Consider the following 25818-nt stretch of genomic DNA (forward strand, 5'->3'; position numbering starts at 1 on the left):
AGTTGTTAATCACAGGGTATGTCTACACTACGGGATTATTCTGATTTTACAGTGCATCCGAGTTCAGATTGCTGTCCAGACTGCGGTCACAATGATGCACTGTGGGATAGCGCCCGGAGGCCAATACCGTCGATTTGCGGCCACACTAACCCTAATCCGAAATGGCAATACCGATATCAGCGCTATTCCCCTCGTCGGGGAGGAGTGCAGACACCGGTATTAAGAGCCCTTTATATCGATATAAAGGGCTTCGCTGTGTGGATGGGTGCAGGGCTAATGCGATTTAACGCTGCTAAATTCGATATAAACTCGTAGTGTTGACCGGGCCAGAGAGAGCAGCAGGTTTCCTGTATTGTTTCCTGCTCTTGTTTTCTTGACTAGTTTCTCCTCTGCACCAACTTGCCCTTTTGCTTTGTGAGCCTGGCTAGCTCAGTTGGCAGAACGTCAGACTTTTAATCTGAGGGTCCAGCAGTCAAGTCCCTGGTCAGGTGATAAACTACTCCCCAGAATCTTAACCTGTCTTTCTGGAGTTCTCTTTGATGTTACTTTTTCTCTTCAGGATTTTCTCTTTCCTCAGAAGGGCCTTTTTGTGTGTGGGTTTGAAGGGGCAACTTCCTGACAGCCCCTCTGTCCTTGCAGCCTGGAGGAATAAAGGTCTCTGGGCATAGAGCATGTTCCTTCCCTGCACACAAACACACAGACAAACACACAGAATATCCCTAAGGAATTAGAATCACCTGCTGCCTTCCCCTTTCCTGCTGGATCCCCAAATGAAGATACTCTTCAGCCTAAACCCATGTCCCCTCTTTTCCCAGTGCCCCTAAATCCCAACTCTCAGTCCCTCCTATGCTCACTGCTCCTCACTCCCAACCAGAGCCTGCTCCTCTTCACCCTTCTCCTCTGTCCCAACCCACAGCCCCGTCCTATTCCCAGTGCCCCTCAATCCCAACCCACAGCCCCCTCCTTCCCTCCAGCAGCAGGTGCTTCACACCCCCTCAGGAAGATTTTCTTGCAAGGTTTTGTGTATGACTTTGCATGTGGATTTTACAGTATGTTGGAAATATGTTGGGTTGCTTGCCGAAATGATCACTTTTGGCTGGTGTTGAATTCCCAGTCTCCATGTTATAGGAGCAGGAGAAATAAAGGATTGTTATCCTTGTTGTGTGAATCGAGGGCCGCACAACTGTGCTTGGCAGACCCCGATAGAGGGACTCACCCTCAATTCAATAGCACTTGCTAGGCAGGGGACAGGGGTTCCAAAGCCAAGTGGGCCAGGGTCTGGGTCCCAATACTAAAATGTAGGTGTTAGACCAACTTTAGGACAGGGTGGTTGTGGAGGGATGAGTGAGTCCCTAGTACGGTGCCTTCTTATTTTCCCCCTTTTCCACCCAGGATGGCAGGTGAACTCTACAGAGGCACCTCTGGGCTTGCACTGACTAAGGACAACAGCTGTGAGTGGGGTGCAGAGAGGGGATGGCTCATGTTAAAGAACTTTTGGTTGCTGGACTTACGAACCGTAGGGAGAAGGACACTGCCCAGCTTATATGGGGCGTGGGTCTTTCCCTCGTGGTTTATGTTTATGTGTTGGGGCTGCTGACATGACTTCTGCTAACCCTGGGCTTATTTCTTGCATGAGAGACACTGTCCCAAAGCAGGACTAATGCTTAGAGCTGGTTATCAGTGATTTCAGATCTGTTGGTCTGCAGTAAGACTCTCCATTGAGTCTTAACCAGCTCTGTTATTTCACAGGGAAGAACAAAAGGGTCAAATGGTGCCTGGAACCCTTAAGAAGAATCCACCCCACCAAGTACAACACTTGTTGCTAAGCGCTCACAACACCACTGAGAATGTTTTGGGGTCTCTCCTTGCCTGTATCAACCTAGGGGTCTCAGAGAATGCTTATTATTAGCTGCTCTAGTGGTGCAATTCGTTAGCGCACAGTATTTATAGGGCAGTGCTGAGAGGAGCTATGTTGAGGTTGTGAGTTCAACCCTCACCTGGAGAACTGGTTTTCATTAGCCAAGTGGGGTCACCCCCTCATTTGGCCCTGTGGGATGTAGAATTCCAGCCCTGGGACACTGAGGAGGGGAGGAGGCAGAGATGCCCCCTTCACTTATTACCTCCTCTCCAGAGCACAGGTGAGAATCTACAATCCTTTCTCCCCCCAGCCCCTGTGCCAGGATCCCTCAAGCAGAGCCTGGAGTCCTGCCCCTGGCATCTGTACTATTGACACAGACTAAGTGACAGGGACAAAACACTCAAATCCCGCCTGGTGCGGGGAGCTAGGTTTGCTCTTCAAATTCTGTCGTTGGTACATTTCCAGGCCTGGGAATGTCCCACAACAGCATTTAATGGGAAGCTGCCTGCAGAACAGTTACACTGCACAGAGCTCCTGTGGAGGAGGGGTGGGAATTAGTAACATTTTGAGGATCGTTTGGGAAATGAGCCTTTGCTGACAAGGTTTGTCTCTGTTCATATTTCACCTTCAGGTGTTATGTTGAGGGATCTTTAGTGTATTTTTGGGAGGTTAATAACTATCTCCTCAACTTTATTTACTCAACTTAAAAATTGGTGTCACTTGATTTTTGCATCTCCCTGTGAAAATACAACTGACACGTGTGGCTTTCTACATGGGGTCATGGTGTTAAAGTTGGGGAATTCAGTCTCTGTACTTCTGGGGGGGTGGGCTGCTTTTTTACAGCTGCCTCAGGGCCAGGCACACTGGGCTGTTAGCTGCACCCACTGTCCTTGCCAGGGGCCCCTGCTGAACCCTGGGCGGCTGCACTGCAGTGCTGGGGTGACTCTGCAGGTAGAGGAGCTGCTGTGGAGCAATGTAGAGCAGGTGCAGGAAGGAGACGGGGTCACTATTCACATTCTGAACTGCACAGTTTTCCAAATTTGGGACTAGAATAATAGATTCATAGACTTAAGGTCAGAAGGGACCATTATGATCATCTAGTCTGATCTCCTGCACAATGCAGGCCACAGAATCTCACTCACCCACTCCTGTAACAAACCCCTAACCTATGTCTGAGTTATTGAAGTCCTCAAATCGTGGCTTAAAGACCTCAAGGTGCAGGGAATCCTCCAGCAAGTGACCCGAGCCCCATGCTGCAAAGGAAGTCGAATGTCCGAGAACAATTCTAGGGGAAGGTGAACGCAGAGCAATGACACTGGAGATGCCCAGACCTCCAATAGGGGCAATGTGGAAATTAATAATGGGAAGATCATTTGTGAAATTAGTCGTCACTGACAAGATTTGTCTCTGTTCCTATTTCACGCTGTGGTATTAGAGGAATCAGTACAGATTTTTACTATATTAATTAAACACTTAATTTTATTTAATCAAGCCAAAAACTTAGTATCACTTATTTTTTCCTCTGTCCTAGCAAGAATGAATTGAATTTTGTGACTTTCTGGAAAGTGCAGCGAGATTAAATGTGGGAAATTCAGTCTCTGTGTTTGTGAGCTGATGTTTTCCTCTCACAGGTCAGTGCCTGCATTGAAATACGAAGAGGGATCTAAGGGCTGGTGTATGCTGGGCACTTCACTGGCAGAGCGACGTCTCTCAGGGTGTGACCCCCCCTCCAAACCCATATAGTTAAGGTGACCTAAGCCCTGGTTAGATAGTGCTAAAGAAGAGGAAGAATTGTTTTGGCCATGTAGCTATTACAGGGACAGGAAAACCCCTCCAGTCACTGTTTACTCCAAAGTGCTATAGCAGTGCCACAGCAGCCTTTTAAGTGTAGACAGAGTGAAACTAGATCTGGCTACAGTTCGCACTGTTGATGCTCAGTTACTAAGAGTGCAATAATAACAACAGCTCAGTGTTTGCATAGTTGGCAGGATTTGAACCTGCGCAGGGAAACCCCAATGGATTTCTAGTCCACCGCCTTAACCACTCGGCCACAACTACTTGTCATGCACACATTTTACTACATGGTGATTCTGGTCTCACTGAATTGTCACTTCAAATTTTTTGCTCAGACCAGCTTCCCCAGCACACTCATGGCTGCATTAGTGTAAGTGTGCCCTTGGCTGAACAGCGAGAATTCCTGCCCATTTCCCTTCCGGCTGGAGTAGGATGAGAGTATGTTTGTGTTAATAGCATTGCTGTAGATTGTTGTTCATTCCCCACTCTGACAATTCAGACAGTCCCTTTCCTAGTCAAATCTCCAGCACATCGTTTCAATACCAGGGGGCAGGATTTCTCTGGGGCACTGAGGGCTGGTGCATGAATTCAGTCTTGCATTCCACCCTTGATGTTTCCTGGACTAACAACAGCAGCAGAAAGAAAGAGCCAAGCCAATATCTCTCTGGCAGGGATGCAGGTGCCACGTCCTCTCTGTCTGACCATTGCCACTGCAGGAGAGAAGGGTTCACTGGAATCGAATGCCCTGGCTCAGACAAGAGACACAGGAAGATTTTGCTGTTCATGGATCTTTGCAAAGGAAATTTTGTTTTTGTGTGAAACTGAGGTCGGAAATGAAACGTCCACATGGTGGCCCAATGCTCTAGGGAATGTGGGTGAAGGACTCGGACTGAGAAATGATTTAACAGGGGTTTGTTTCAATTTATTGCGCTGATTAAAATCCATGGCTAAAACGCAGCCACTGTTGTTAGTACTTGTACCTGTGTAGGGACAACCCAGTGGGTGTCAAGTCCATTGCCTTCACCAGGGGCAGTCGATTATTTTATCAAGGTACAAATTTCTTGGCCAAGGTCTAGACTCCAGAGAAAACAATACACTGCTGATAAGAGGAAGTACATCAAAAGACTTTGCAGCCACCATGGTCATAACTATGATGTGTCGTGTTTCACTCTTTATACCTGGTGCCACCTCCTTTCCCTTTAGCCTTGTAGTTGGACCAAGGGCAAAGCTGAACATCTCCTCAGATACCAGGGAGTGTTTATGTCCATTCCTGCGAGCTACACAGGGGTTTGATGTTGCTGCTTTCAATCCTCCGGCTCTGCCGGGATAAGGAACAATTCAGGCTGTCACTGAACTGAAGGAGGAAGATCAGTTTTTGACAGGGAGAGGGACGCCTCCTCTTAAAGGTGTTTGTCTGGCTGGCAGTCCTGGTTCCCAGGTCTCGCCCGTGGGGCTCCAGCAGTTTTGGGACCGGGTCACTCCCTTGGCCCCACCGGCTGCCCCCAGGCGCTCCCCCCTCAGGGGCCCCGTCAGTGCAGCGGAGCTGAGCAGCATCTGTCTGCTCGCTCCAGTGCCTGCCGGCCCCTCCGCATGGCAGGGCAGGGTGGGGCTGTGCCTCTACGCGCTGCCCCCACCCCGAGCACCACTGCAGCCAATGAGATGATGCAGGGGCGGTGTCTGGGGGCAGCAGCACACGGAGGCCCCTCAGCCCGCCCTCCCTTAGAGCCACAGGTAAGCGCTGCACCCCTGACCCTCTCCCAGAGCCTGCACCCTCACCCCCTCCCCACATACCCCTTCCCACTCCCAAACTCCTTTCCAGAGCCTTCCCCCCCTTCCCACAACTCCCCAACCCAAACTCCCTCCCAGAGACCAGCCTCTCACCCCTTCTGCACCCAAACTCCCTCCCAGACCCTGCACCCCAATCCCCAGCCCAGGGCCTGCACCCTAGACCTCCCCACACCCAAACTCCCTCCCAGAGCCGTAGGCAAGTGGAGGGTGGAGTTTGGGGGGGCAGAGTCTGGGCGGTATGAGTGACATTATTGGCCCATTGGGAGGACTGGAGGACTGGCCCTGGCCCTAAGGTAAATTGTGGTTGAGATCCTGCTTTAAGGGATTGGAGCAATGCTGGAGAGACTGACGGGCAGGGAGCTGGGGAGCTGTGTGTGCTCCAGGGAGAGTTGTTGTTGTGCTCTGGTGACACAGAGTCAGGGTGGGGAGTTTGTGAGCTGTGGTGTTTGTATAGAGATAAAGTTTATTCACCCCCAGGTTCAAAGCTGTTCCTGCTGTGGCTTATGCATGACATTCTTTATTGCAAGTATAGCTCAGTGGGTGAATGTTTCCTTGCAGGATAATGGGTTCCTAGTTCCAATCCAAGTGATTCCCTTTAAAAACTTCTCGAATGAAAATTGATTTCCAGACCCATCTCCAGTATGTTCAGGAGTTCGCTGAAGGGGGGGAGGAGCTTGAAATGAATTTAAACACTCAGCATTTTCCTGTACAAATGAATAAAGACCTAGCAGAGCTGTCCAGCAGCTGAAATCAGTTCCAGTCATCTGCATCTCTAAGAGGGACACTCAGTAGCTGAGGCATGTGGTGAATGGCAGCATCACACAGGGTTATAACACAGACACGGGGCTTCACTGTCACTGCCCCTGTGTTTTCTATCATTTCTATCCTAAGGAACACACCCTCCCCCTCGCCCACACACTGTCACACACAACTTTCTCCCCTTGAGCCCAGTCCAACCCTCCCCCTCTCCCCCACACACGCCATGGGATACAGCCTCAACAGGGGAGCAGAGAGCCGAAAGGGCCACAGGAGACCAATGGACCTAGGCAGGGATAGAAAAGACTTCCCCTCCCTTCTCTTCTCTTCTCAAGAGTCTTGTTAATCTCACCCATGGGATGTTCCAGCACCGGGTGGGCTCAAAGCACCAACCTTCCCCTCAGCAACGGAAGGGGGAACCAGCTCTATCACATGGAAGGAGGCTCCTCACCTCTGCTGCTGCCATCCTGCAGCCTTTAATATGGATTTGTTTTAGCTAATGCAACCCCCTCAACCCCTAATCCATCCATGAATCAAGGAGACAAGACCCTCAGGTGGGCACCAGAGGTGCAATGGGTTAGTGCACAGGACTTATAATAGCAGTGCTGAGTGGACCGGCTGATGGCTCTCTTTGCAAACGGACGCCATCAGACTGAGCCACGAGGCGTGCTGCAGGATAGCTCCCCCCAACCATAAAGCAATGCCGTGACCAGGATTCGAACCGAGGTTGCTGTGGCCACGGCACAGAGTACTAACCATTATACGATCACGGCCAGGCGCTGGGGGCGCAGGCAGCAGCCCAGCGGAAAATGCTTAGCTCTGCGCTCTCCGGGCGGCCACCTACCTCGCCGGCGGCCACAGGTCTTTCTCACGTCTCCCCATTACAGTCACAGGTCAAATGCTGAGCAAAGGAAAAAATAGAGGAAGCCAATCCCATGCCTGTCCCTTTTTCTGTCTTCCTCCACCCCTGGACCAAGTCCCTCCCCGTTTGTCTGGGCCATTGTCCTCATGGCCCTGGCCAGCCTATTTCCCTTTGCCGCTCTGAAACGTGCCCCCACGTGCAGGCCCCGGGGGAGGCTTTGGCTAGGGCCAGCGTGTCCTTGCGAGGTAATTGTCTCTCTGGAGGTGAAAGTCATCAGTGCAGGGTGCGAAGGGAAGTGGCCATAGAAGGAGAACGCAAGGCATGGGGTGGGCACAGGGCCGGCTTTAGGAAGTGCGGGGCCCAATTCGAAGAGTTTTGACGGGGCCTCGGCAGGGATAACTATTAAAAAAAAATGTAAAAAAACCACATGGGGCTTGTACTTACTGGGCGGCGCTCCGACTCTTCGGCAGCACTTCAGCGGTGGGTCCTTCACTCGTTCCAGGTGTGTTCGGTGGCACTGAAGGACCCACCGCCGAAGACCCAGAGCAAGCGAAGGACTCAGTGCCGACAAAGACCCGGAGCGCCGCCACGTGAGTAAAAATTAAAAAGGCGAATCTAGCCAGGGAAAGGATTCTCACTGGGCGCGGGGCCCTCTTAGGCACGGGGCCTGATTCAGGGCAATTGGTGGAATTGGCCTAAAGCCGGCCCTGGGTGGGCAGGCCAGGGATTTCTTTGTCCTCCCTTCAAAAGGGGTCACCCTCCCCGTCGGGGAATCGAACCCCGGTCTCCCGCGTGATAGGCGGGAAAACTCACCACTATACTAACGAAGAAAGGGGCACAGTGAGGGGCCCCAGCTCCCACAGACCAGCTACGGTCAGCGTACACCTACACCGTCGCATGGGCACCAGCAGGCAACAATACCCCCGGCCCGCTTCTGCTTCCCAAAGGCTTTGGCCGCAGCAACAGCCCTGGGAAAAGCCCTGGCCCTCCTCACCTGCCCTTGCCCAGCACCACGCCTTTTCGGGCCTACACAGCTCCTCACACAACACCCGCCTGGGACCTTGCCCTCCCCTACCAGCTCAGCAGCACCTTTTTTCCTCTCAAAACCTCCTCTTGCCACCCTCCCCCTTCCACACTTCAGACTCACCTCATCACAAACTCACCCACGGCCCCTTTGGCTTCCCAAGCGCCTCTGGAGGGACGCAGCTTCCCAGGCACGCAGATCCGGCTGATGGCTCCCAAGTGTGCAAGTCCGTCCCCGCAGAGCTGCCCCATAGGGTGACATTGAAGAAACTGTGGAAAACGGGATGGGGGTGGGGGGTTATAGGCTCCTATATAAGAAAAAGTCCAGCCAGACCGGACTGCCCCTATAAACATGGGACATCTGGTCACCCTGGAGCAGCCCCGCACTCCTGCTCCCCGGCTGGTGCGTTTGTAACCCGGGGGCTGAAGCCGACGCGAGAAAGTGAAGGGAGCGAGCTCGGAGCTCTCCGGCGCCACCTGCTGGGAGCAGAGGGAAATGACTGAGCGACGTCTTAGCTAATTTAAATATGACCTTGTTCTCTGCCGGGTGGCTCCACGGCAGAGCTGGGGAGAGGCCTGAGTGTGGCAGCATCTTATTTGCATATATTAAAAGCGGCAGTTTGGGGCCATTGGGGTAAAATATGAGTAAGTTTTGGGGTTGGGCCCCACATGTTTAGTGCAGGCTATGGGGAGCCGGGCTGAGCAGAGCCTGCCCCGCCGGGGAGTGTGGTCACCCTGAGCTGGGAGCGCGTGGCCAGACATGGGGAAGGGGGCTGCAAGAGCGAGGTAGAAAGAGAGGAGGGAGAAGGTTGGTTGTGGGCAGCAGAAAGTTTTTCCCCCTTTTTTGGGTGCCTGGGCGGGGTTCTTGTTACCTAATGGAGAGCAGTGGTGGGGGAGGGGAATTGAGACTCCTGTTTTGGGGGTTGCTGGGGGGGCGCGACATGAGCCACCGGGTGCTGTTGTGGGGCATGGGACAGGTGGGGGCGGGGCTGTCTGGATCCTTGAGATGAGGGGCAGTTCCTGGTTGCCTGGTGCTGGCCTGATAGTGTTTTCTGACAGTTAATCTCCCATTGGCCCTCGTGCGGAGCGGGTCTCTGAAAGCTGGTCTCCCATTGGTGACGTTGTCTGACAGCGATGCGGGGCGGAGCCGCCAGGGCCTTGTGCGCTCAGAGCTCAGCGCCGCCCACGAGAAGCGGCGCGAGGCCGTGCGGGGCCGGGTCCCACTGCCGGGTGGAGGAACCGAGACCGCAGCAGCGGCGCCGCCTCCCGCCTGGCGAGAAGCCGCAGCACCCGGGGGGGGGGGGTCACAGGGCGTGAGGCGCTTCCGCGCGTGGCTGTTTCCTGCCGGTCGCGGGGTGACGGGTCCTGCCCGGGGCGGCCGGGGGCCGCGGGGTCCCGATGGCAGCTGGGGGCTCTGGCGTCCGCCTGCCCGCGGCGGCTGGGAGTTGCGGGGCCACCTGCAATGGCCAGGGGCTGCGGCTTCTCCTCACCCCCCCCCCCCCCCGGTGACTGGGAGCTCCCGGCTCTGCCTGCGGTGTCTGAGCGCTGGGGGCTCCTCTCCTGCTTGGGGCGGCCGGGAGCTCCAGGGGCTTCGGCGTTGCAGGGTCTATTAGCAATGACGTGGGGCTGCAGGGTCCTCCCGCCATCAAGGCCTGTTGGGAAATCCTGGGTCCATCCGCAGCGGCTGGGAGCTCTGGGGTCCACTCGTAGGAGCTGCAGGGTCCATAGGCAGTGGGGTGGGGCTGTGGGGGCTCCCCGGCCACCCATGGCTGCTGGGAGCTCCAAGGTCTGCCTGCAGGAGCTGTGGGGAGATGAGAGGTTTGGGGTGGAGGAGGGGGCTCCAGGCTGCAGGGTGGGGCCGAGGGATTCAGAGTGCAGAAGGGGGCTGTGGGTTGAGACAGGGGGTTGGGGTCCAGGACGGGGTGATGGCTCTGGGGTGGGGGCAGGGATATGGGGTTCCAGGTGTGGGAGGAAGCTCTGGGCTGGGGCAGGAGGTTGAAGTGCAGAGGGGTAAGGGCTCTGGGGTGCAAGAGGGGGCTCTGGGTTTCGGGGGGTTCAGGGCTGGGGCAGGGGGTTGGGGTGCAGACTTACCTCGGGCGGCACCTGGTCAGCGGCGCAGCAGGGGGGACCTACTGGCCACTTCCAGGGCGCAGCGCAGTGCCCTAGGACACGTAGGGACCAGTCTGTCTGAGCCCCACAGCACCGCTGACCGGACTTTATAACCTGGTTACCCCACTGGGAGCTCCAGGGTCCCCCTGTCCCATGTGGTGGCTGGGAGCTCTGGGATCCACCCACAACAGCTGGGAGCTGTGGGGTCCATCCGTGGTGGCATGGGCCTGTGGGAGCCCCTTCCGACACTGGTGGCTGATAGCTGTGGGGCCCCCCCACCGGCCGACAGCTCCAGTCTTGCTGCCCCAGGGCTGAGGTGGAAAATGTCACTGAGATCTCTGAAAGTCACAAATTCTGTGACCCCCTTTATATAATCTTAGCCTTAATCGTTGTTGACTGTCTCTCTCAATCTAGTGGTCTGCTCTACCGCAGATGGGACAGGGAAGACAGAAGCTCACCCCCCAGCACAGGTTTGGGCAGCAATGGCTCTTGGGCTATTTGCTGAGCATGCAGAGGACTTGTCCAGGCCGGTGGAGCAGCTCAGCCAGATGAGGAGCTGGAAGAAGGAGACCGGAGCAGCCTGGACATCCCACTTTTTCTCCACAGCCACTGCCTGTCAGCAGGATTCCTCCTTCTCCTCAGTGAGACCAAATCTAAGCACCTAGACAGCCGGTCCGTCCGCTGCACCCCAATCCCTCATGCCTGAGCCTCCCTGCCAAAGTCCTGTACCTGACTCCAGAGAATTGTCTCACATCTCACTGGGAACTCGACTTCTTGTGCCCAGAGAGTCTCCGTCCCACTCAGTAGAGGACCTGAGAAACACAGTGTCTGCCTTTTCCAAATAAGTGCTTGGAAAGGTTTTGTTCCTGTGACCATGTGGCCTAACGGATAAGGGGTCTGATTTTTGGATCAGGCGATTGAGGGTTCGAGTCCCTTCGTGGTTGTGCTTGTGCAATTTTACCTTTGCGCTGTAAGTCCTGCTCCCTTCAGGGCTGGAACCTGTTCTTGGCCGCTCAGGCCAATGCTCTGGCTTCAGCTAGAGCCCCAGGAAGGAGTTGGGGGTTGGGCGTCACAAAGGCTGGGGCATGAGCCCCAGGTGCTTCCAGTCTCACCTTTGCCATTCCTGACTTGCCAAAGAAAATGGGCGGCTGCCCAGGCTAGAGTGTGGAGCAGTTTCCTTCTTCCAAATGTGCCCCTGTCCCTGTGCTTGAGGGGGTTACTACATAGCACCTTTGGAGCCTGGGTGTTTCTCGGCTTCTCACCCGCTGGGGAAAAGCCTCTTGGGGTAAAATCTCCTGCCCCACTGCCAAAGTCAGCACCTTGAGTGGGAATGGTAAGAGGCCCCACCAGGGGGGCTGGCCCTGCTTTCCTACCATCTTCTCATGTTGGCCACATCAGCAGTTGGCTGTGGGTGGTTTTCAGTGGGTGTTTGCCATGCCAGGGAGCAGGGAGCAGCCTGGCTGGGTGTCTCTGTCGCTGTCTGCTGGCCATGCATAGGCATGGTTCTCCCCTCCTCTTACCCTACCCTTGGTTGCTCTGTGGCTTTTAAGCCTTCCCTTGGAGCTGTCAGCACCAGCCGCCTCTGTCCTAGGTGCCCAGAGGAGGAGAGGTGTGCTGGGCTCCAGCCTGGGACTCTTCCTCCCTCCTGCCTTTCCCTGACTATGAAACCTGGCCCTGACACTCCTTTCTTCAAGCGCCATGTGGGCAAGAGGAAAAGTGTGGTAGAAAGCACAAGGGCCAAACTTGTGGGCATCAGAAATCCCAAACACCCAGTCAAACCATAGCCACTTCTAGACCCCATTCCAACAAAAGACCTGGCTCCAGTGGGTATGAATCACTCGGCACAAGGTAAACAACTCGTTCTTATACAGCTGGAGACAGGAAAGCACTTGGTTCTCCAGGGATTTACCACAAGGTCCCACTGATATGTGAACTCAGATTTCAGCATGCCAACCATTACACCATGGGCCCAGCTTGTGCTAGTTCTCTGAACATTGGTGACCCTATCATAGAATACCAGGCTTGGAAGGGACCTCAGGAGGTATCTAGTCCAACCCCCTGCTTAAAGCAAGGCCAATCTACAGACAGACTTTCGTCCTAGATCCCTAAATGGCCCCCTCAGGGACTGAGCTCACAAACCTGGGTTTAGCAGGCCAATACTCAAACCACTGAGCTCTCCCTCCCTCACAGGGCCAGCTTGTGTAAGGGACTGTTGGCCCTTTACTAAAGCTGAGTGGGTTTTTTTTAGGTTGGCTAGTTCCCAGTCCCAATAGAAGGGGGAAGGGTCAATGGGAAATCAGGACCCTGAGACTGACAGGCCCCTGGGACAATGGTCACCAACTGGTAGGGAACAAGTGAGAATTTGTTAATGAGTAAAATTCCTGGTGAAAATTGGCAAAGCTGTGGAGAGTTTGAAAAGTTCCAGTGAATTTACACATGAAGATACAAACAGAGAGACAACTAGAGAGAAAGAGAACATCACAGACTGCACAGGCCCACACAGACATAAACAAAAACCAAACCCGCCCAGCAAACAGAACAAATCCACACCAAAAAATACAGCAAAAGCCCACAACAAGAAAGCACAAAAACCACATACCAAAAGAATACTTAGCAAAAAACAATCTGCATGCAAAAGTCACACACACACACACACAAAACTATATGGCATCCACAAAAATCACACAGGACCCACATGCACATCAACACGACAGACAACAAAACCCCAACATACAGAAAGCCAGGCAGGGTTTGAGTCTCACAGCGAAGAGGGTGAGCACACAGGTGGTTTGGGGAGCAAAGACTGAGGGGGAGTCGGGGGCAGTGCTCTGGGCTCTGCCTGACCACTCCTGACACAGGAGGCTGGTGGAGAGCAGAGCCTGGTAGATCTGTGGACTCTGCCCTGCTTTCTGTAAAGCAAGGGGACCTCGGTGTCTTCTGAGCTGCAATTGTATTTTCTGCAGGGAAAAATGATTGGCAGAAGCCATTTGCTTAAAGGAACCTAGTGCTGTAGGTGAGGTTTGAAGTCACAACCTCAGCATGACTCTACTCAGCACTGCTCTGTAAGTACTGGGCACTAACCCATTGCACTATTGGACTCTGCTTTCAGGAGCTTGTCTCCATGTTTCATGGATGGATTAGCGGAGTGGGGGGGTTGCATTAGCTAAAACAAATCCATATTAAAGGCTGCAGGATGGCAGCAGCAGAGGTGGGGAGCCTCCTTCCATGTCATAGAGCTGGTTCCCCCTTCCGTTGCTCAGGGGAAGGTTGGTGCTTTGAGCCCACCCGGTGCTGGAACGTCCCATGGGTGAGATTAACGGCACTCTTGGGGAGGGAAGGGAAGGGAAGTCTTTTCTATCCCTGCCTAGCTCCATTGGTCTCCTGTGGCCCTTTCGGCTCTCTGCTCCCCTGTTGGGGAGATGCAGAGACAAGCCCCCATCTGGGTGAGTCACCGAGAGGCTGTGTCCCATGGCGTGTGTGGGGGAGAGGGGGAGGGGTGGGATGGGGCTCAAGGGGAGAAGGTTCTGTGTGTTGCCGGCACAAAAGGCCTGAGGCTACAGCAACAGTGATTCGTTGCCCGGAGTGCCTCGCTCCAATTAGACACACCAGGGTGGAGAAGCAAAAAAAAAAAGTTTATTTGAGATCTCAAAGCGCAGGATGCTTGGAGGTACACGCCTCAGATCAAGCACACCCCAGACAAGCAGCTCTCTGTCTTTATACATGATCTTAGCTAAGCATGTCTATTACCCCCAATGCCCAGCTCCCCCCTCCCTCCCCCTCTTCTCCCTCCTTTTTAGTTCTCATACAGCAAATACATTATAACGTAGCAATTACTCTAAACAGGTTAGATCATACTTGGCAAAAATATATTATCTCATTAGTAACTTTTCTTGACCGGTCATTCTGTTTCACTCCCTTTAGCCAGGTGCAAGCAGGCTGTATAATTGCCTCCTGGTACTGATAACTAGTTGCCACACATTCCATTCTTTCCATCTAGCCTGTGGGGTTAATTAAAGTTTAAACATGGAAGCGGTTCAGACAAGCAGAGGCCTAATACAGGGAGCCTTCATTGGCACTGTCATTTTCCACCCCTCTGTCAACACTGGGTCATGCCTGGTGCCACCAACAATTCCCTCCTTTGAGAATACTCAACAAACCTTTGTCTGAGTGTTCTCATATACTGTGGACAAAACGTAATTGAGTTCTATGGAGCTGGGGCTGTCAATGAGAGGGTACATAGGGACCTTCGGGGCACGGAGGGTACAAAGTTTACGGAGGAGCAGTTAGAGAGATTAAACTCTTGGGCAAAGCAAATCTTCAGGTTCTCATACGTATTTGACTCTAATTTGTTAGGGGTTCCCCTCCATCCCGCATGTGCCTGGGGAGAAACGGGAGTCAATGAGAGGAGTGTTCCCATAGCAAAGAGTAACATCGTGGCAAGCCCTAGGCCTGGATCCATACTGGGCCAGTGATCCTAAGGCCTAACAATTACAATTCCCCAAATACCCACAAAATTACTACTACTAACAACAAGCAGATTAAAAACAAAAGGGACCAGGCCCACAGGTTAGGCTGGCCCTGTAAAAATAAACACAGCCAACGCTCAGAGTGTTCACGGGGAGTGCGCTGTAACTGTCCAAAGGGGTCACAGGGCATTCCCAGCAGGCCTTACTGTCGCCTGAATAACAGCTTAAGTCCCAGATCGTCGTTGGCAGTCTTCTCCGCAGGTTGGACGGTCCACCGTTCAGGAGCTGGCACTGCTTTCAGACGGGAGTAGTGGATCCAGTTCTTGTATCCCTCGACCTTTGCTGCTGTGTGGGTGATCAGCAGGACGGTGTGAGGTCCCTTCCACTTCTCTTGGAGAGGCTCGTCCTTCCAGGTACGAACGAGAACGGAGTCACCAGGCTGCAGGGAGTGGACAGGGGCATCCAGCGGGAGAGGCTGCAAATCTTTGGTATACCTGTGGAGAGAACAGAGAACAGCAGACAGAGAGCACATGTACTGAGATAAGAAACCGCAGCCTACCTCCCACTCCCCTAACAGAACCGGTGTACCATTCATAGGCCATGCCCTCCCAAACATAATCTCGAAGGGACTAAGTCCTAACCTGCCCTTTGGGAGAGCACGAACTCAGAGCAAAACAAGGGGTAAGGCATCAGGCCACCGAAGAGAAGCCTCTTGGCAGACCTTTGAGAGATGCCGCTTGAGTGTCTGATTAGTACGTTCCACTACTCCACTGGCCTGTGGTCGCCATGGAGTGTGGAGCTTCCAGGTGATCTGTAGAACATCCGAAATCCCCTGAATGACTTGCGATGTGAAGTGTGTTCCATTGTCAGATTCCATCCACTGGGGGAGTCCAAAGCGAGGAATGATCTCCTTGACAAACTTGAGAGCCACTGTTCTGGCAGTGTTGTTTCGGCATGGGAAGGCTTCAGGCCATCCGCTGAATCGATCCACCATGACGAGGAGGTACCTGAACCCTTGGGTCCGGGGGAATTCAGTGAAGTCTACTTGCCACACCAATCCTGGCCCTGGGGTAGGTTCCAGATTGGCTGGTGGCACTGACACTCCTGGTCGAGGGTTGTTCTTTTGACAGACTAAACACTCAGCCTGTACCTGGGAAGCCAGGGGTCTTAATCCAGAGGTTAGAAAATACTTATTCATAAGCTGGGTGAGAGCCTCCCTTCCAGCGTGAGTGGTCTGATGTAGTTTCTGTAGTACTGGCCGTATTAGGCTTTTAGGTAGGAGGATTTTTCCTTCTGTGGAGTGGAGCCATCCCTCCTTTTCCTGGAGCCCAAGGGAGTCGGCCAGATTCCTTTCTTCACGAGAGTACTGAGGGGCTGGGAGCTCACCCACTGATGGGATGAGGGCATGCACATGGGCCTCCTCAGCTTCCAATGGTTCCAGGGTGGCAGCCCGCTTGGCTTCCCTGTCGACCCTGGCGTTGCCCTTGGCTACGTCCTGGTCTTCTCGTTGATGAGCTTTGCAGTGCACCACTGCTACCTCTGAGGGGAGCTGCACCGCTTCCAGAAGCCGGAGAATCTGTGTCCCATGCTTGACCGGGGACCCTGAGCTGTAAGCATTCCCCTTTGTTTCCACAGACCAGCGTGAGCATGCAATACCCCAAAAGCATATTTTGAGTCAGTAAAAATATTAACCCGTTTGTCTTTTGCCAGTTCAAGTGCACGGGTTAATGCTACTAGTTAAGCAAGCTGGGCAGATGTTCCAGCAGGTAAACTCTCTGCTTCCACTGTATCGTAGAGGGTCACAACAGCATAGCCAGCCCTCCTTTGCCCATCTATGACAGCACTGCTCCCATCAGTATACCACTCACAGTCTGCATTTGAGAGCGGTTGATCTTTTAAATCTGGACGGCTGGAGTACTGGGCATCTATGATTTCTAAACAGTCATGTTCCTGCTCCTCTGTTTCTGGTAACATAGTGGCTGGGTTGAGGGAGGGGCAGGTCTGCAGGGTAACTTCAGGATTTTCTAGGAGTTTAGCCTGGTACCGAGCTACCCGAGCCTGCGTGAGCCAGAGACCACCCTTAGTGTCCAGCAGAGCTTGGACCATGTGGGGAGTGTACACGTGCACAGCTCCTCCCAGTGTCAGTTTTTCAGCTTCCCCAAGTACCAGGGCCGTGGCTGCAACCGCCCGCAAGCATGCCGGCCAACCCTTGGCAACTTGATCCAGTTGTTTAGAGAAATATGCCACAGGACGTTTCCAAGTGCCTAATAATTGAGTAAGCACCCCTAGAGCCACTCCCTTCCTTTCATGCACATACAGTTGAAACGGCTTAAAGATGTCTGGAAGACCGAGTGCTGGAGCTTCCATTAGCTTTCTTTTTAATACTTTAAATGCCTTGTCAGCTTCTGAGGACCAGTGAAAGGGGTCGTGATTCATTCCCTTAACACATTCATACAAGGGCTTAGCCCACAGTCCGAACTCTGGGATCCATATTCTGCAAAAGCCTGCCATGCCCAGAAAAGCCCTGAGCTGTTTACGATTGCTTGGGACAGGAATTTGACAGATTGCTTCCTTCCTCTCATTTGAAAGCTGTTTCTCCCCCTGTCTTATGTGAAATCCTAAGTACTGTACTTCTGAGAGGGCAATTTGAGCCTTGCTCTGAGCTACCCGGTATCCTCTGAGTCCAACAAAGTTCAGGAGGCTCACAGTGGCGTGGAGGCAAGGGGTTAATCCCACCGCCCCAATTAACAGGTCGTCCACATACTGCAGGAGGAGAATTCCGTCCGGAGTATTCCACTCCTCCAGGTCTTTGGCCAGAGCCTGGCCGAAAAGGGTGGGGGAGTTCTTAAATCCCTGTGCTAACACAGTCCAGCAGAGTTGTTTTTTAACCCTTCGGTCGTCTTCCCACTCGAAGGAGAAAATCTCCTGAGATTGTGTGTCGACCGGAATTGTGAAGAAAGCATCTTTCAGGTCTAGGACTGAAAAGTGGGTGTACTGCCCTCCTATAGATGCCAACAGTGTATATGGGTTTGGAACAAGGGGGTGCAGAGTCTTAACCCGTTCATTAACTGCCCTCAGGTCCTGGACCAGCCGATAGGTGCCATTGGGCTTTCGAACAGGCAGGATGGGGGTGTTCCAGGCTGACTGGCATTCTCGCAGTACCCCGTACTTCAGAAACTGATTTATAGTTTCCTGCAGCCCTTCTCTGGCCTCCCTCTTGATCGGATACTGCTTGATCCGCACCGGACTTTTTCCTGGCAGGAGCTGAACTTTAATGGGGGTGTGATGTGCTGCCTTTCCTGGGACCCCCGATGCCCATACTAGAGGAAAAACCTGGTCCTCCCACTGGCTCCACTCTGGGGCTTGCATGGCTGATGGCTCAACTGCAAGAGTTATTATCCAGGCATTCTCTGGGGGCAGGGTGAGAGTGATTTCATCTTGGGTGAAGTGCAGGGTGGAACCTAAGCGACAAAGCAGATCCCGTCCCAGTAGAGGCGTTGGGCAGTCGGGGAGGTAAACCAGCTTGTGGGAGAGAGTTCTGTCTCCCAAAGCACATTCTGCTGGGGCATACACTGGACATTTGATTCCTTTTCCTGTAGCGCCGACCACAGTGAGGGAATCTGCCACGGGCAGCTGGAGGGGTTGATTTACAGCGGTTCGAGCTGCTCCAGAGTCTACTAAAAAGTCTATTTCAGAATTTCCCACCCGCATTTTTACTCGGGGTTCCGGGGACAGGATAGTCCGTCTCCCCTGACACCCCTAGTCTTGATTCTCTGCTGCCATCATAGGGGTATCTTTTCTCTCAGGGCACTCATTTTTCCAGTGTCCCTCCTTCCGGCATATGGCACACTGATTGCGACCCAAACGCCTTTCCTGTGAGCCAGGGCGCCCACGTTCACGGCCTCTCATTTCCCGGCCCCTTCCACCACCTTCCTGAAACTTCCTCTTGTCACTGGCCTGTACTGCTGCAACCATCATCTTCACTTGCCTTTTTTCCTTTTCTCCCTCTCTAAGGCTGTAAACCTTGTTTGCAGTTTCCAAAACCTGTGCCACAGACATGCCCATCAAATCCTCCTTTTTCTGCAATTTCCTTTTAATATCAGGGGCAGCACGGCTGGTAAAGATACCTTTTATAATTGCCTCAGTTGCTGCATTATCAGGGTCTGCGTTAGTGTTTTGCCGAATGGTATCCCGGATGCGCTGCAGAAAAGCGACCGGACTTTCCTTAGGCTCCTGTATGAGCTCATAAGGCTTGGCCCAATTGTTATGGCGAACAGCTGAGCGTCGGAGTCCGAGCAAAAGCAGCTCCTTGTACACAGTGAGGCGGGTCCGATCCAGTGGATCATTAGGATTCCACCTAGGATCTGCTAGGGGGACCATATTGGCAGGAGTGGCAACATTAGCTGGATCCCGATCATGCCTTAGTTGTGCTTCTTCTCTTGCCTTAGCTATAACCTGATTTCTCTCCACTTCAGACAACAGGGTCCTCATAAGGATATTACAGTCATCCCAGTCAGGCTTGTGACTGGCAAAACATCCCTCAAAAACCGAAATAAACTTGCTGGGATTCGTGGAGAATTCCCCTGCCTGTGCCTTAAAGGCTGCTAAGTCCACTGGGTTAAAAGGCACATGTGAGTAAACTAGCATAGTAGTGGCCCGGCGCCCCTCTGCTCCCGGGCGAGCCACCACAGTCTCAGTAATCAACGGATAAAGTCCCACTGAAGGAGCAATCTCTGAAACCTGATGCACCTGGTCTTTATACGGTGGGGGTGTAGGAGCCGAAGGGGACACCGACTCTGCCATTACAACCGGGGAGGGGTTCGGGGAACTAACAGTGACTGCCGAGCCTGTCGGAGTCAGATTACACTCTTGCAACAGATCTGACCTATCTCTCAACAACATAAACAACTGTGCATACATAAATTCATTCCACTTATTCATTCGCTGACAAAACAAAGCTAATTGAAGGATCGTGTTGTAATTAAGTGATCCCTCCGGTGGCCACCTTTCCTGGCCCTCTAGCTGGTACTGAGGCCAGTTTACTGTACAGAATCTTTTCAGTTTACTTTTAGTCAATGGATCTTTTTCAAACACTTTCCAATTCATCAGAATGCATTCTAAGGGTGTACACCGTACCCTGCCTGTACTCTGTCCCTGCCCCATACCTATGGGAAGACACTGGGCATCCCCAGGTCTTAACAGGCAAACAAAAGGTTAACAGCACTGGACTGTTCCTACCTTATCCACGAGACCGGTTCCCCACCGTCGCCCGTAGCTGCTTTTCCACTATCTGAGCGCGTTGCACCGTAGTGCCCTCCGGGGTCGACCACACTGCGTCTCCGCCGAGGCCCCCGATGAAGTCACCGGTGCGCGCTAGGCATCGGTCGTCGCCGCAATCCGTCAACCTCCAGGAGGGGTCCGGGCAAGGCTAAATTTAGCCTCAAGCCCACCCAGGGACGCCAAAACTGTTGCCGGCACAAAAGGCCTGAGGCGACAGCAACAGTGATTCGTTGCCCGGAGTGCCTCGCTCCAATTAGACACACCAGGGTGGAGAAGCAAAAAAGTTTATTTGAGATTTCAAAGCGCAGGATGCTTGGAGACACACGTCTCAGATCAAGCACCCACCATACAAGCAGCTCTCTGTCTTTATACATGATCTTAGCTAAGCATGTCTATTACCCCCAATGCCCAGCTTCCCCCTCCCTCCCCCTCTTCTCCCTCCTTTCTAGTTCCCATACATCAAGCACATTATGAAGCAGCAATTATATTGAGCTGGTTAAATCATACTTGGCAAAAAAATATATTATCTCGTTAGTAACTTTTCTTGACCGGTTATTCTGTTTTACTCCCTTTAGCCAGGTGCAAGCAGGCTGTATAATTGCCTTCTGGTACTGATAACTAGTTGCCACACATTCCATTCTTTCCATCTAGCCTGTGGGGTTAATTAAAGTTTAAACATGGAAGCGGTTCAGACAAGCAGAGGCCTAATACAGGGAGCCTTTATTGGCACTGTCATTTTCCACCCCTCTGTCAACACTGGGCCATGCCTGGTGCCACCAACAGTCCCTTTATCAATTCTGTGGAACCTGATTCGAAACATGAACTTTTATCTTCTGATCAAACAAATTGGCGAGCCTAAACTCATATTAATTAATATAAATGATTAAGTATTATTAATAATTAATTAAAATAATTACAATACAAATTAAATTAAGTTGATAAATCAAATCAACATTACTAACACACCCCAAATAAGGCTACGCATCCCAAGGCCATCTTCCTTGGCTCAAAGTGGCAGGAGAGTTACTATTATAACAAATCATATTCGCTACCTTAGTGCCTAAGGACCAACTAACAGTGGGTCCCCATTGTGCTAGGCAAAGTACAAACAGAATAGTAGATGGCCCATGCCCTGAAGAATTTACAATCTAAATCAGGGGTAGGAAACCTGCGGCAGCGAGCTGATTTTCAGTGGCACTCACACTGCCTGGGTCCTGGCCCCTGGTCCGAGGGGAGGTGGGGGCTCTGCATTTTAATTTAATTTTAAATTAAGCTTCTTAGACATTTTAAAAACCTTATTTATTTTACATACAACAATAGTTTAGTTCTATATTATAGACTTATAGAAAGAGACCTTCTAAAAACATTAAAATGTGTTACTGGCACACGGAGCCTTAAATTAGAGTGAATAAATGAAGACTCGGCACAGCACTTCTGAAAGGTTGCCGACCCCTGATCTAAATACACAAGACAGACACAGAATGGGGGAAGGGCTAGAACCCACTGTTAGAATAGACATATTCAGGCCTGCCTGTAAAGCCTATACAGTTTAAGAACTTAGGGGTATTTTTATCACTTTGTCTTTATACCCCTGTAACTAGCTAAGAATCAAAATCTCAGTCTGCCTGTGTCTGGGCCTTCTCTCACTGTGACAGTCTGAGGCCTTGTTCTTAGGCTAAGGCCTTTGGCTAAGCAGCAGGGGCAGCCATAAGCTGGGAAGCGAAGGGTCACATCCTCACCTCCCAAACCCGTCACACTGAAATAAGGTGGGGTTGGGCTGTTAGGAAGATGATCCTGTCCTGATAGCGCCCATCACCACCAGATAAAGAAACAGATCTTAAGATGGTTAATGAAAATTTAGTCTGACAGCAGCCTGTCTGGCAAGAAATCCCTTATCAATGGTTGTGGTTCTGAAACCCTCATTTCTGTATTGTTTTATCTTTATGGCCACCACTTTTACCTTGTTAATCAGTCTGGTTCTCTAATTGTTTCTGTTTGCTGCATAATTAATTTTTCTAGGTGTAAGTTCATTAGGGCAGTGGAATATGCTTGCTTGGAAATAACCCTAATAAATATCGCATTATCTGTGCTTCAGACTTCTGGTCTTTCGCTGCTTGCTGTCTGCGTGACAAGAACCAGGGAAGTGGGAGGGTGAAGGGAAAACCCCCTAACAAATGGACATGACCTGATAACCAAGAGGTGAGCCTTAGAGGAAGGTTTTAATACACTTTGGAACGGACCAGGGATTCCCCTGAAGACTGAGAGGGAGCGATGGTAAACACGCATTTAGATCCTTTTCTTGTTTTATATCTTTTCCCCATAAGGCTTAACCTCTGGCACACTGTCATGGATCCATAGGATCTCTGCAATGCCCTGGCTTTTAAACAGTCCTTGGGAGGTGCTTCTTGAGTGCACTAGACCCCCAAGGGGTCCCACTCTTCCACAAGGACAGGCCACTTAGTTTCAACACCTGAGACTGAGCCACTTCCTCGGTGCCCTTCCTCCACACTCCTCTCCACTTCTTTCCATTACTCTCAGCCAGCACCACCTGCCGGCACCTTGGGAGATTCTTGTGTTCCCTCTTCACCTCTCACTACCTCGTCCCTCCCTGCTGCTTCTTAGCTCTAACCCTGCACACACCCTCCCCATGTCCTGGCACCCCAGAATTATCTACTCCCCCCTTCTCCTCCCCTCCCATAGCTCTGTTCTCCCTTCACCTGTGGGGTCCTGAATGGCAACATTATACGCTCTCGTATCGAAAGAGGAGCTCATCTGACTGTCACACAAGCCATGCATGAGTCATACACCTATTTACTCAATTTAGAATTCTACAGGAGGTATATTTTCCTCTTAAAATGAGGAAAAGGCATGAAAGCTACAGTTATTAATGTATCCAATAAGGATACATTAAATTCAATTTTAAAATGACTGATGGCACTAAAAAGGCACATGTCCAAAATGATACCAGTGGGTGGGAGATAAGGCAAAAAAGGGGGGGCAAGGAAACTTGTCAAAACTTGTATGACAAATAAAGGTATAAAGTTATCACTACTCGGGTTCTTTAGAGACCCCACAGCTTCTAATAACCCAGGGGACAGGACTCCTCACCCAGCGAGGTCACCGTCTCATAGTTCTCCTGCATGACACCCCCGTAGAGGGCTCTCTGAGCGGGGTCCAGCAGAGCCCCCTCTTCCCTGGTGAAATACACAGCCACCTCCTCGAAGGTCACCGGCCCCTGAAAGAGCAAGAGTCCAACATTCAGTACCTGCTGCTCCACTCACAGTCCCATTATTCACAGAACAGCAGCACCAGGTAAATGGAAGCTCCGGCAGGCACATGTTAACAGAGTCCCACCTCACCTTGTCTAGAGCAGCCAGGAGGCATCAGAGGGTGGAAAGAGAGAACCTCTGTGTCTCCCAGCTGACAGACGGAGGCAGGGTCTTCACGTTTATCACATACCTACTAGCCAGAGCTTAATGTAGGAGATGAGGCTGTCTCTGGACCCTGCTGGTGGCTCCCTGGTAGGAATCCCAACACTCTCCAAATAAAATATATGGAAGAAAGGGGAAGTCAATAGTAAAGAATAGAAGGTCAGAATTGTAGAAAGTTAGCAAGGGAAGCTATCAGAAATAAATGACCAATTAATGAAACAAGAAGGAAGTTTTTTAAAAGTATATTAAGTACAAAATTAATCCTAACAATGGAAGTGGCAAATTACTACATGGAAATGGCAGAATTATCAAAAATAATGTAGAAGAGGTAAAAGTGTTAAATAAATATTTCTCTCCTGGATTTGGAGAAAAACGGATGATGTAAGTCATATAAGACGTTGACGACGACAGTCTTTCCATTCCAACAATAACTCACAAGGATGTTGAACAGCAGCTATTACAGTTAGACATGTTTAAATAAGCAGGTCCAGATAACTTGTATCCACGAGTTTTGAAAGACCTGGTGGAGGAGTGTGGTGGACTGTTAATGGTGATTATAATTAGGACTTGGAACACTGGGGAAATTCCAGAAGACTGGACTAAAGCTAATGCTGTGCCAATATTTTAAAAGTGTAAAAGAGATGACCCAGCTAATTACAAGAGTGTTAGTCTGATACTGGGCAAGATAATGGAGCAGCGAATATGGATTTAATTAATAAAGAAAGAAAGGAGGGTAATATAATTAGTACCAATTAGCAAAGGTTCAGAGACAACAGATCCAATCAAACTAACTGGATATCCTTATTGGATGAGATCAAAAGTTTGGTTGCAACTACAGTTGAACCCTGTTATGTCGCTGGCCTAGGGGTTTGCCAAAAAGCGTCGAGATAACCGATGATCGAGATAAACAAAAACCAATATGGCGGCAATACATTAACATGTGCTTGAAATTTCTTTAAATTTCAAGCGGGCGGCGGGCGGCGAAGCGGAGCCGGGCGGACGGGCGGGCGGCGAAGCGGGGACCAGGTATGCGGGGCCGGGCGGGGCCGGGCAGGGACCGGGTATGCGGGGCCGGGCGGGCGGGGACGGGCAGGGACCGGGTATGCGGGGCCGGGCGGGGGCGGGCGGCGAAGCGGAGCCGGGCCGACGGGCGGCAGGCGAAGCGGGGACCAGGTATGCGGGGCCGGGCGGGGCCGGGCAGGAACCGGGTAGGCGGGGCCGGGCAGGAACCGGGTATGCGGGGACGGGCGGGGACGGGCAGGAACCGGGTATGCGGGGCCGGGTATGCCGGGCCGGGGGGGGCCGGGCGGGGCCCGGGATTGCGGGGGGGGGCGGGGCCGGGCCGGGCCCGGGCGGGGCCGGGCAGGGACCGGGTATGCGGGGCCGGGCCGGGCAGGGACCGGGTATGCGGGGCCGGGCGGGGCCGGGCAGGGACCGGGTATGCGGGCGGGGCCGGGCAGGGACCGGGTATGCGGGCGGGGCCGGGCAGGGACCGGGTATGCGGGCGGGGCCGGGCGGGGACGGGCAGGGACCGGGTATGCGGGGCCGTGCGGGCGGGCGGCGACGCGGCGCGGGGCGGGCGGCGAAGCGGGGACCGGAGAGGCGGAGCCGGGCGGGCGGCAGGCGAAGCGGGGACCAGGTATACGGGGCCGGGCGGGCGGGGACGGGCAGGGACCGGGTATGCGGGGCAGGGCGGGCGGGGCCGGGCGGGCGGCGAAGCGGAGCCGGGCGGGCGGCGAAGCGGGGACCAGGTATGCGGGGCCGGGCGGGGCCGGGCCGGGAGCGGGGCTGCGGGGCCGAGCAGGGACCGGGTATGCGGGGCCTGGCAGGGCCGGGAAGGGACCTGGTATGCGGGGCAGGGCGGGGCCGGGCAGGGACCGGGTATGCTGCGCCGGGAGGGGCCGGGCAGGGACCGGGTATGCGGGGCGGGGCCGGGCAGGGACCGGGTATGCGGGGCGGGGCCGGGCAGGGACCGGGTATGCGGGGCCAGGCGGGCGGGCGGCGAAGCGGAGCCGGGCGGGCGGCGAAGCGGGGACCGGCGAAGCGGAGCCGGGCGGGCGGCAGGCGAAGCGGGGACCAGGTCGACGGGGCCGGGCGGGCGGGGACGGGCAGGGACCGGGTATGCGGGGCAGGGCGGGCGGGCCGGGCGGGCGGCGAAGCGGAGCCGGCGGGCGGCGAAGCGGGGATCAGGTATGCGGGGCCGGGCGGGGCCGGGCAGGGACCGGGTATGCGGGGCCGAGCAGGGACCGGTATGCGGGGCCTGGCAGGGCCGGGAAGGGACCGGGTATGCGGGCCGGGCGGGGCCGGGCAGGGACCGGGTATGCGGGGCCGGGCGGGGCCGGGCAGGGACCGGGTATGCGGGGCGGGGCCGGGCAGGGACCGGGTATGCGGGGCGGGGCCGGGCCGGGACCGGGTATGCGGGGCCAGGCGGGCGGGGAAGGGCAGGGACCG

General features: G+C 53.3%; 2 non-coding genes across 2 annotated transcripts; both read right to left on the reverse strand.

The window, feature by feature from the left end:
• Window positions 1-3834: 3834 nt before the first annotated feature.
• On the reverse strand, window positions 3835-3916 carry TRNAS-AGA. Its single transcript has one exon. It is a non-coding gene; the product is annotated as a tRNA-Ser (tRNA).
• Window positions 3917-7816: 3900 nt separating this feature from the next.
• TRNAD-AUC lies at window positions 7817-7888 on the reverse strand. Its single transcript has one exon. It is a non-coding gene; the product is annotated as a tRNA-Asp (tRNA).
• Window positions 7889-25818: the final 17930 nt, after the last annotated feature.

This window comes from Mauremys mutica, unplaced genomic scaffold (assembly GCF_020497125.1).
Source record: "Mauremys mutica isolate MM-2020 ecotype Southern unplaced genomic scaffold, ASM2049712v1 Super-Scaffold_100166, whole genome shotgun sequence".
NCBI lineage: Eukaryota > Metazoa > Chordata > Testudines > Geoemydidae > Mauremys > Mauremys mutica.